Source organism: Rattus norvegicus, chromosome 6 (assembly GCF_021556685.1).
Source record: "Rattus norvegicus strain SHRSP/BbbUtx chromosome 6, alternate assembly SHRSP_T2T, whole genome shotgun sequence".
Classification (NCBI taxonomy): Eukaryota; Metazoa; Chordata; class Mammalia; order Rodentia; family Muridae; genus Rattus; species Rattus norvegicus.
The window spans coordinates 56538541-56550783 of NC_141539.1; positions in this window are offsets into that span (position 1 = coordinate 56538541).

A 12243-nucleotide genomic window follows, 5' to 3' on the forward strand; every position below is an offset into this window, starting at 1 on the left:
AAACAAAGAAATGAAGGGAGAAAAAGAGAGAATGTTGTACAGACACAGCTTTGATTTTTCCTGAGACACAAACTTATACAATTCATCAGCCCAGGATGTGTTTGCAAAAGACGTGCTTCTCACTGCAATCAGGGGAAAAAAAAGTATCTTCTATTATGAAAGTAACAAATACTTACTTAAAGTTTCTTCTTGTATAAGAATACACGTGTGCCCACAATATGCTACAGAAAGATACACATTATCTTTTAACTGTTTTTTACATTAGTCTAATTCTTTTTTGGTAATTTTACATGAACAGGAAAAATGATGCATCTGAACTGAATTTCACGTTTTTGCTTGTTAACAAATCCCAATGAAATTATATAACAGGGAGAAGGAAGAGGCAAACCCTACTTCTTTAAAAGACCAATAAAGTTGACTAACTTTTGCAAAACTAAGAAAAAAACATTCCTGTCAGAATAGAGAAAGTGAGGGAAGCATCATTGTGGGTTGCAAACCCATGAAAAAGAGGGTTGGAGGATTTTGCACACAGCTTCCTCAGGATGACTGTGAAAACTAAGATGAGTAACAGACAGTGTAGTCTGAAAAGATCCACGTTTATTAGTTAAATTTAACTGCTAAATTAGGAAGTTTACAAAAAACAATAAAAGTAGGATTATTAAATCGATTCTAAGAATTGTTGAAAAACAGCACCATTCACACAGAACTAGAACTATAATAGACACTTTCTCACATGATTAGATAATTAAACAAAAGTTACTGAGGGCATACAAAAGTCTCGTCACTCTGAATATAGATGGAAATTAAGATGTTAGCAGAGAGAACCTGAGAACAAGCAAAGAACATGGTAAGAAGCCATGATGAAGTTAGATTTGCTACACAAATGCAGTCACTGTTAACACCCAAATATATCAACAAAACTCACCATTCTATCTTTAAAATGGAGTGAAAGAATGTATTGTTGACTGGAGAATAAGTATTAGACAGAAATAGATACTCAGTTATGATAAAAATTCACAGTCAACTAGGGAATAAAAACATTTTACCCTGATTGGAATTCTGCCAATACCTCATAGTAAATATTACACTTAATGACTAAGCACTAAAACTTTCCCACAAATCTTAGCAAAGGACTTTTACTAAACCCTGTACTCATGTGAAGCTAGCTAAAATTGAATGAATGAATATATAAGCATGTGTGTGTGTGTGTGTGTGTGTGTGTGTGTGTGTGTGTGTGTAAAGTCACAGAGAAACATGGCAGAAAAGACGTGCAACCATTGCAGCCAAGGTGAGAAGGTACAGCCTGACTTCTCGGCTGGCATTGCCTCATGTATATATATCAGACACACCTTCCATGTTCATAGAGACCAAGCCTTTTATTATTGAGTTGGTTCTGCATGAGGCAAAAGTTGTGTTTATAATGATGAATAAATACATGTAAAATGAATTACAGACAGAATGAATTAATAAAAAATGAATTTCTTTAATGCATAGTAAATCCTTACTTATACACAGCCAGGCTATGAGTGCATGATAGGTTATCTTCTCTGACATCATCAAAGTACTTCATTAAACTACCTGATGACACAAGGTCTCTTAGTTTCCCTGAACATATAGAGATTCATGGATGATTTTATAGGTTTGTATTCAGAGAAGAACAAAAGGGACATATAGAGAATAGAGATCTTGGTAGTTTTCCTACAAGTGATTATGTAACCAATATGCATTTTGATTTAGACAGTGCGAATGGCCTCCTTTCCAGGGTCTTCCTTTCCAGGCCTTCAAACTGTACCCTTCTTAATCTATTCAATGAGAATTCTCACCCAATCAAACACACATCTGATAACTCGGAACGCATGTCTCTGAAGCTTTGATCATGGGGCATGAGATAAAGTTTGCATTGGTAAACAGATTAATGCGTCTTCCATTTAGTTAATGCAGGTATTGCCTGGGGTGACATCTGTAATTGGGAAAATAATTGGAGTATTATTTGGTCATATTCATTCAGAAGATTAAAATAAAGCAGAAAAGGGAAGAACTCTGGAACGGCAGGGGCATGTCTGCATACGTGTTAGAATAAAGAATGTTGGATATTGGGCTTGGGATAATAAGAAAGCATCTTAGGTATTTTGTTGTTGTTAAAAATATTGCATAGCACACCTCAAGGTCCAAACGATTATAAAGTTAATACAAAATTTCATATGGATGTGGGTAGAAGTAAAAGCAGGATGGAGATGCTTGTGCTCCCTGCTTGTCACTCCCATTTAGCTCCCAAATTTACCTGTGAAAAGGTTTATTTTGCTCGCATATGCTTAGGTTTGAATTATTAGAGCACGGAAAACAGGCAAAGAATATTCCATGGAAGTTGGAACTCTTTGCAAAATAGGTGTAACAAAAGCGTCAGTTGTCTTTGCCTGCAGTGGCCAAGAACTGAAAGTCAGCGTTTAGTAAGCATATGTTTAGCTCTGTAAGAACCTGTAGAGTCGTGCAATTTGCATGTGGAAGTGGTCACATCACTTTGCATTTTTTAAGCCTGTGTACACGCGGCTTCCTATTTCTCCACATCACCTCTAGCACTTGGTGGCATAGATGTGCAGGGGTTCCTTGTTCTTCTTCAGTTTGTATTAGTTAATGTCATATGAGGCAAAGTCCCCTTTAAATGCACCACCTGCCATCTGCCTCTCTTCTTTAGTGAGCTGTTAATAAATGCTCCATGATTTTATATAACAGGGTCTATCTTTTAGATGAATTTTGTGCCGGGCATTTTGTTAGCCTCCTGTTAAGTACTATTACTCGATTATGGTTTCTTAAGTACTACTACTTAATTACTGCCGAGGTTTTCATGGATGCTTGGAACAATGATTCTTCATCAGATGAGTATTCTGCAAATATTTTCTTCTGGTCTGAGGCTCTCTCACACTAGTAAGCCATTCCACTGAGAGCATTTCATCTTAACAGGGTGGAAGTAGGTTATGCTAGTTCACTTAAAAAAAAACTAGCTGGTGAAGCAGTGTGCATATAATTTTATTTTGTTGTTAGAGAATTGTACCAATAGCAAGAAACTTAGGCCCCTACCTTGTGGCTGAATCCTTGGGGATTTGGTCCTGGTTTATAGGGATTATTTAACCCCCAGAAACAGAGAAAGAGCTGGGAAATTAGTTTCGCGGCCAGGAACAAACTACCCTAATTCCACGGAGTGCCTCTCTCATAAAGAAATCATACATGACAAGTCTTACTGTATCCTTTTTGTAAGGATTCGCTTTCATACCACTCAGCTGCAGAAATGATGTACTATGCTGAATTGTGTGACATTAAAGAAAATCATATATTCTAATCAAATGGATGTCCTCGGGTTGGCCAACTTCATTTGAAAGCCCTGTAACATGTAAATGCATTCCAGAGCACTGTTTTAAAAGATAGAAACATTCCAGAAGTCTCCTGACAGAGATCGTGTGATGAACCAACTGGTGCAATATATACCAGAGACGTGGAATTATTTGTACAAAACTTCCAGCTTCAAAATTCATGGCAGTAATATAAACTCGTGACCGCCCCGGGCTGCTGGAGGGAACTCTCTGCAGTAGCTACATGACGGATGATGTGGCAGGGTGTGATAACAAGTACAGCTGCCTCTATAAAGATGAAACCATAACAGGCTAAATAATAAATCCCCCTGAAGGGATCTCTTAATGTGACAATCCAGTTTCTGGTTTCCCTACAACGGGATTCTCTCATCTTCTAGTCTCACCCAATGTATTAACTCGACTTTGTACTATTTCTCATCACACTTCTTCAAATGTTGCGAGCGAGATACTCTTAGGTTATATTTTAAAAATAAATCTATGAAATGACATAAATCTCTGGCAAAGAGTACACCTAAGGAAATAATTTTTAAGAACTGTGCCATTAGTAAGGGACTGGACCAACTTTCTTATGTTGTTTTAAAGTCTGACGATTCCCTATGGCTGCTGAGTATTCCAAGATATGAAATGCTTCGAAGCTTTAGAAGTTATCGGTAGAAAATGTCTTCATAAAATTAAATGTTTCATAAACAGATGCTGGGATACTATGTAGACAGTGGAGAACTTTGACTTTTCTTGACAGTGAAAATCTTGGGTTGGCTGTGAAGAAACAATAATTAAATATGCAGGCCAGGTCTTGAATTCTAGTGTACAAACAGGCAAAATGAGCAATGTGAACAAATCTGCTCTCTTAAAGTCTGTTTACACTCAGGACAAACTTACAGTTTAATCCAAAGGAAAAACATTTTCTTCATGTCAAAAATATTCTTGACAAGTTTGAAAATTGAAATGTACATAATGAGTCCTATCTAGCAGTCTCTATACAAAGCAAGTCCATGTTACTTGCTGTACATGTACAAGAAATGAAGAAATGCTAAGAGATCATCGATAAATGGAGACTGGAGTGCTCAGTGAATGTACCAAATAGAAGAGGGTGGTCTGTGATGCGCACCTTAGGTACAGATGTTATCAGGGAGGCAAGATGAGAATAGACTAGCATGACATCTGCATAGATTTCTTTTTTAAAAAAGTATATATGTACTAAGTAGGATAAAATATATTTCATTTGTCCACATATATTTTGAACATTGTCCCGACTTATTTTTTTCTTTATTAACTTGAGTATTCCTTATTTACATTTCAATTGTTATTCCCTTTCCCGGTTTCTGGGCCAACATTCCCCTAACCCTTCCCCCTCCCCTTCTCTATGGCTGTTCCCTTCCCCATCCTCCCCCCTTTACCGCCCTCCCCACAACAATCATGTTCACTGGGGTTCAGTCTTAGCAGGACCCAGGGCTTCCCCTTCCACTGGTGCCCTTACTAGGCTATTCATTGCTACCTATGGGGTCAGAGTCCAGGGTCAGTCCATGTATAGACTTTAGGTAGTGGCTTAGTCCCTGGAAGCTCTGGTTGCTTGACATTGTTGTACTTTTGGGGTCTCGAGCCCCTTCAAGCTCTTCCAGTTCTTTCTCTGATTCCTTCAACGGGGGTCCCGTTCTCAGTTCAGTGGTTTGCTGCTGGCATTCGCCTCTGTATTTGCTGTATTCTGGCTGTGTCTCTCAGGAGCGATCTACATCCGGCTCCTGTCGGCCTGCACGTCTTTGCTTCATCCATCTCATCTAATTGGGTGGCTGTATATGCATGGGCCACATGTGGGGCAGGCTCTGAATGTGTCCCCACATATTTAAGAAAACAGCCCTTTTGGTCTCAAATACATTTAGATGTTAGTCTTGTGCTTCTAATATGAATACATAGCTGTATATTTTAGTTAATTTAGACTTACCAGAATTTCATTTTAGACTATGGTCAATCTGCTTCCAAGGATGATATATAGAAAGCAATGAGAAGATATAAGGCACACAAAAACTTGAAACATATTGAAGAACAATGTTACACCAGGTTATTGTCATCCTTTGTCATCCCTGACATTACCATGTAAGACAAAGGGAAACAAAATGTCATCTAAGGGAGTCAGGGACCTCAGATCTGTGGAATGCGAGCTTCCATATTATTCTTTACTTTTCCCTACCTTTGTCTTCCTCATTCCCATCCTACTCCCCATGGAATTATGGGAATAGAAACTGCCCTTTCATAAACACTAATTTCACCAAGGTCAATTAAGTTAGATACATATTTCTAAAGAACTACTCCATTATAATTAACTACTCAGAAATGGCGTTTGTTTGTTTGTTTTTACACTCCAGATTTTATTCCCCTCCCAGTCCACCCTCCGACTGCTCCACATCCCATACCTCCTCCCTGTCTCCACAAAGATGTCCCCACCCCATTCATTCCCCCCAGACCTCTAAACTCCCTGTGACTTCTAGTCTCTTGAGTGTTAGGTGCAAATCAAACTTAGAAATTACATTTTTAAAAATATTACTTACAGAAAAAGATAACTTAGATTCTTCATACTCACTTGTTAGCCATAACACATTTCTAAACAATGTCAACAACAACATCGTATAAAGTGTAGATTGGTTCTATGTATTTTTACTTAGAGAATCAGATGAATGGTATTCTTTGCTTTATACGCTTGGTTAACTCTGAGATGATCGTATTTGACAATGTCTGAGAATTAGTTTTAGAATCTAGAAAAAATTTAATAGATAACAATAATCAACTGTTTTGTTTGCAAATCATCTCACCTTGATAATAATGGTCAGGAGCTGAAGAGATGGCTCAGTTTTTCAACGCTCCTGCAGAGGATCTGGGTTTGGTTCCTAGCTTCCACACAGTGACTGACAACTATCTGTACCTCCAGTTCCAGAGAATCCAATACCTGCTTCTGGCCTCCATGGGCATTGTACACATGTGGTACACAGACATTTAGACAAAGCATCATGTATATAAAATAAAAAGAGACATCTCAAAAACAATGGTTAAAAGAAAATACTTCTGATACACACTATTTTTTGTGTGGATATTATATTATTCCATTTAAATCAAGACGGTATTCTTCATCTCAAAAAGTATTTTAGAGCCAATTAAAAAACTAACCTGTTGGGGCTGGGGATTTAGCTCAGTGGTAGAGCGCTTACCTAGGAAGCGCAAGGCCCTGGGTTCGGTCCCCAGCTCCGAAAAAAAGAACCAAAAAAAAAAAAAAACTAACCTGTTTCAGAAGGGTATCTATTAGCATCAGTGACATGTTAATACATACGTGTTTATTGTTGCCAGGGTGGTGGTGCCACATGCCTTTAATCTGAGCAGTCAGGGAGCAGAGGCTGGTGCATCTCTGTGAATTTGAGGCCAGCCTGTTTTACAGAGTGAGTTCTAGGATAGGCAGAGATATACAGAGAAACCGTGTCTTGAAAAACCAAACATGGGGTTGGGGATTTAGCTCAGTGGTAGAGCGCTTGCCTAGGAAGCGCAAGGCCCTGGGTTCGGTCCCCAGCTCCAAAAAAAAAAAAAAAAAAAAAAAAAAGAAAAACCAAACACCAAACAAAACCAAAACAATAAAGAATTATTGAGTGCATTTGCTAATTTATTACAAGGAGAACAATAAGCTAGCAGATTTTTTCCTTATATGATAAATAACATGAATTACAGCTATATTAATATAAAATTAAGACAGTTCTTTTATTACTCTATATAGTTCTTTTATTATTCTAAATAGCTTATTATTCTATACAGCTAATATGGTATTGGATCATCATCAAATTTTACAGATACGCTAAGCTATTTAAAATAGGGCGTGGCTTACCTGTTGTATCTTACGTTTGAGTAGAGAAACAGATAAAAGTTTACCTCTCAACTGTTGTCTTTCCCTTGGGTGAGGTGGATTAAGTGTTAGTAAACAATACTAGTGATGTTATATGTTTTAGACCCACAATAATAACTGATATAAGGCTTCGTCTTTCTAACAAACTGAATATGATTACAAGGTAGAAGTAGATACCCCTTTTATTTGTGAAGCCTGGTTTCAGCATTCTCAGTTTTACTTTAGTTGTTTTCATGTTTGAGAACGCTGGCTTGGTTTTATGCTAGATTTACACGTAATTAGAATATAAAAAAATAAACGTAAAAATCCACAGTAAATGCTGCCTCCTGAAATCTCAGAGTAAAAGAAAGCAGCCTTGAAACACCGCTGGCCTAAAAGGAGAAAGGGTGAAGTCATTTTACAGGGAAGCCCTAAGGAGCGAGGATAAGGTGTGGGAAGGGAAGCAGCACTCTTAATCTCCAGCCCCGCATTCCAGCAGACTCGCACTTTCTCTTGGGGTTACAGGGAAAAGCACCAGGTCATCATCTGCTGCTCCAGAGGCCTTTATTGCATTATTCTCCCTCTTTTGTTTTTTTGTAATTGAAATAAAAGACATTTTTACCAAGGACAACTCTGCTTATAATTAACCCGAGGGACTTATATTTTTCAACTCCTGGGATAAAGTCATTACATTGTTAAAACCTGCAGCCAAATGATCACAGAAACAGAAAAGCTGGAATAAGTTCTCATCTGGCCAAGCTGAATGTAAAGTCAATGCTTGCCTTCTCTTGGGGCAAGGAGATGCACCATTGCCATGACCCAAGGTCTCCTCTTTTATTTGAATTTCTCTAGGCAATTCTGTTCATGATCCATGTGTGTACTACAGACAGAGGAGCTAGGACCCCAGGGCTGATGTTTATTAACATAAAGTCTATAAAAGCCAAAATGTGCACCATGGTTCTTTCTTTTTTTTTCTTTCCTTTTCTTTTTTTTTTAATATTGTAGATAACATTTGCAATGAGTTGGAAGTGACATTTTTCTTTGAAATGATGTTATATTTCTTTCTAAAATTATCTTCTCTTATTCTGGCTTGGTTACATCATGTCTTCAGGCACCAGTAAAATGGGACTTATTAAAATTTAGAATAAAGTAATGAGATAGGACTTCAAACTTAAAGAATGTACTAAAAATACTGCTGGTCTAAGCCAAATACTTTTAAAGGACCTCAAAGGTTTGTAATACCAGATGAAGAATTAAGTGCACTGATGCACAGACAACAATGTTAGCATGCTGTACATCACAAGCAAACATGAATGACCCGTCTGCCTACTTTTGTGAGCAAAGTGTCATTGGAACACTTTTTTTTGCATATTGTCCATGGCTACCTCCTTGCTTACAAAAGCCAAGTTAAGAAGTCATTGCACACGTCACATGGTATCTGAATTTTATTGCTGCTTCCCAGAAAATTTTGCTGTCTCCTATCTTAGAGGAAATGTTCCCACTCAGATTAACCCTCAGACCAACTTTTCTGCCTGACCACCTGCTGATTCACTTTAACTCAGGTCAGGAATGACTATTGCTTAATGCCAGAGACCCCTCCAAATGAAGAACAGTCTTTCCTGGAATGAAAATAGCACCCTTGCGGGGGGGCTCTTCCTGCTGTCAGGATGAAGTTCATATTAACATGGTGGAAAGCAAAGATGAGAGCAAACTATAAAAAGAGCAAGCAACAGAAGATGTGTGTGTGTGTGTGTGTGTGTGTGTGTGTGTGTATGTGTATGTGTGTGTGTGCATGAATATTGCAATTTTGAGGTGATTAAAGCCATGGGAAGACCAAAGTATATTTTAATTTAATATATGTTTAATACTTATTTTCTGTGATATATAGTATGCATTAGAAAAGTACAGAAATCTTATGTATGAATGTACGAATGAATACATCATATAATCACAATTTATATATCCATATAGATTATTGGAATATCACAGAGACCTCTAATATTTCCATTCTGCTATTGACAAACTTTCAGAGGCAAACACTACTTTGATTTGTGTCATATATATGGCGCCTATCAATCCTAATCTCCCAGAACTCATGGTGGTCTCTAGTACGCTCCTGTTATGTATCAGGGCTGCTTGGTGCATGCAGTCTATTATATACATCATAATTGATTACATATCAATGTTGATATTTAGAACACAGCAAGGAAACTTCCTTGTGTTATCAAAGATGATTGACTTAGAAACTCAAAACTGATTAAAGTCTGCACTTTAATTGAATAAGTGTCTGTTCAGTACTCAGAGACAAAGGAGACACCACTCTCTCTTTAGTGTGCAAGGATCATTGTGGGAGAAGGGTGGAAAGATTCTACAGCTAGAGGTCATAGAGGACCAAGGTGAAACATCTGCATACGAGAAGACTGCTGCTCTCATGAACTCACAGATGCTGTATTGCCTGAACAAGACCTGTATGAAATCAAGCTAGTCAGCATTTTACCGTGGAGATGAAAAGAGCCCACAATGCAGCCCCACACCTAGCTGAGCATGAATTGATAGTGGATGGCTTCTGACTGGGTGAGACTTTGTTATCTTTAAGGACGTGGTCCCTGGTAGGTCAACCACATTCTAGCATAAACTAAATTTTTTTAAAACACAAAAAGAAGTATACACAATTGGGAAGGGGAGAGATGTGTCTCTGGGAAGCCTTAAAGATAGTGGTCAAAATATATTGCATGCACTATGTATTTCTCAAAGAATATTTGACAGAATTTAAAACCTGTTTCACCAGATGGAATTGGTACCTGATACCATTAATAGCGTCAATAATCTGTGACTGCATATGTCATAAGTCTTAGGACCATTATTCTGCTAAATGGACATAGCATTCAACCTAGTCCTGAAGACTAATTGTTACACTCACAGGTCAAAGACTCTCTCAACCCTCATCAGAGAAGTTACTTCTTGCAGGAGATGGTGGTTAACCAAGTGCCCACAACTAGTTAACACATGGAGAATAAGAGACTTCAGTGTTCTCAGCCCTGAATAGAATGTCTATACTTCCCTTCCCTTCAAAGATCAATGGTCTTCCTAGAAACGGGCAATGTTTTTTAGCAGCTAAAGCTGGTGGAAGGCCCCCAGGAAACAGTGTTTTCTAGACATAACAAGACAGATGTATAAGTTAACTCACAAGGACTGTGATAGAATACATATGATCTGCAAGAGATGATGCAAAACAAAAATCCCAACATGGGATGGGGAAATGTGTGCACATAGTCTCAGCCCTAGTTGAGAAGCTATTGGCACTTGATAGTGTCTGGGAAAGGTAGAGTCAATTTTCCTTAATGGTGTGACTTCTGGATATCAATCACATTCGAGGGTAGGCCCACACTCAACACAGACTACACTCAATGGGTTTTGAGAGAGAAAGAGAGACATGGAGACCAAGAAACACAGAGAGAGACACAAAGAACACAAAGTTGCATGGGTAAGGAGGTAGGAGTCCATCTTGGAGGAGTTTGGTGTGTGTGGGGCCGAACATGATCAAATTACATTGTATCACATTCTCAAAGAATTAACAAAGCCATTACAAGGAAATTCTTTCATAGTAGGTTATGGTCATGTATAAAGATATCATAATGAAATCTAGTATATAATCAATATATTTTATTTTTAATTGTATTTATGTTACAGATTTTGTAATATTTAATAAAACTCATTCTATAAAACATAATATAAACATAATTTTATACAAAATAACTTTATTATATTTTATATACTATATTTATTTTATATATACCTGTATAATTAATATAATCCAATAAAATTACAGCTTGTAAAAATGGGAAAAAAGGAAATCTTGACTCTGTGTTGGGCTTTATTTTCATACATAAACATGGTTCATGTGCTCTGAAGGAAGCCATTTCACAAGCAATCACAAGAATAAGATAACTGAATGAGAAACACAGCACACACAGTTTAATGAACTTGGATAAACCATTCAGTCCTCATGAAGGCTTCAGAGATAGTACTCCTGATTGACAGATTGGATTCACATTTGAAGACACTCTGAGCCAGAGTCATTCAGATTCTTCCAGATTTGCCATCCTCTTACATTGCCTAAGACCATAGAGTGCTATTGTTAGGACCTAACCTACATTGTGGAATCATAAAACAGTGTATATCACCATATATCTGCTTTGCCTAAACTTAAAAATCATATAAAGAACAGTTTTCGATGTAGGGTAAAGTTAAGGGAGGTACAGAGGTTCTCCTGTACCAGGATCTGAAGACCCTGGTCTATTATCAACACTGTCCCTTCAGAGAAAGAAGTATTGTTTATGACTAATAATGCTACATCATAAACCCTTTGTCTATAGTTCACATTTGGATTGAATCTTGCTCGAACGCAGTCCTTGAAAATCATAAAATGTGTCTACTATAGCACATCACACAGAGTACATTTATTGCTTAGAAATCCTGTGATTTATTTATTCAATTCTGTCCCCCATGCCCTAACTAACCATTGCTCTAATTCTTTCAAATGTTTTACTGTCCAAAATACTATGCAGTTGGATTCAAACAGATATGCAGACTTTTCAACCTTCTTTTACATAATTGGGATTCCTCCATGTGTTTTTATTGCTTAATAGCTCACAGGATTTACACACGGAATACTTTTTTATTTATTGGATGTTAATACAGTTTATCTGCCCATTTACTAACTAAAATATATTATCATTACTTCTGAGCCTTGGTGATTAAGATTAAAGTTATTGAAAACCTTTGTGCGCATATTTTAGTATAAACTTCCATTTTCAGTTTTTCTGGATAAATACCAAGAGATAGGATGGCAGGAATACATGATTAGAGTACGATCATTTGTATAGGGAATTGGAGGCTGATCTTAAAGCATAAGCAAAAATTCAGCCCTAAACATGGGAAAGATGTGCAAGAGTTGAAATTGCAAAATTCCTGGGTGAAAAGAAGTTGGACATTGATCTTGAGAATGATTTATTAAATATG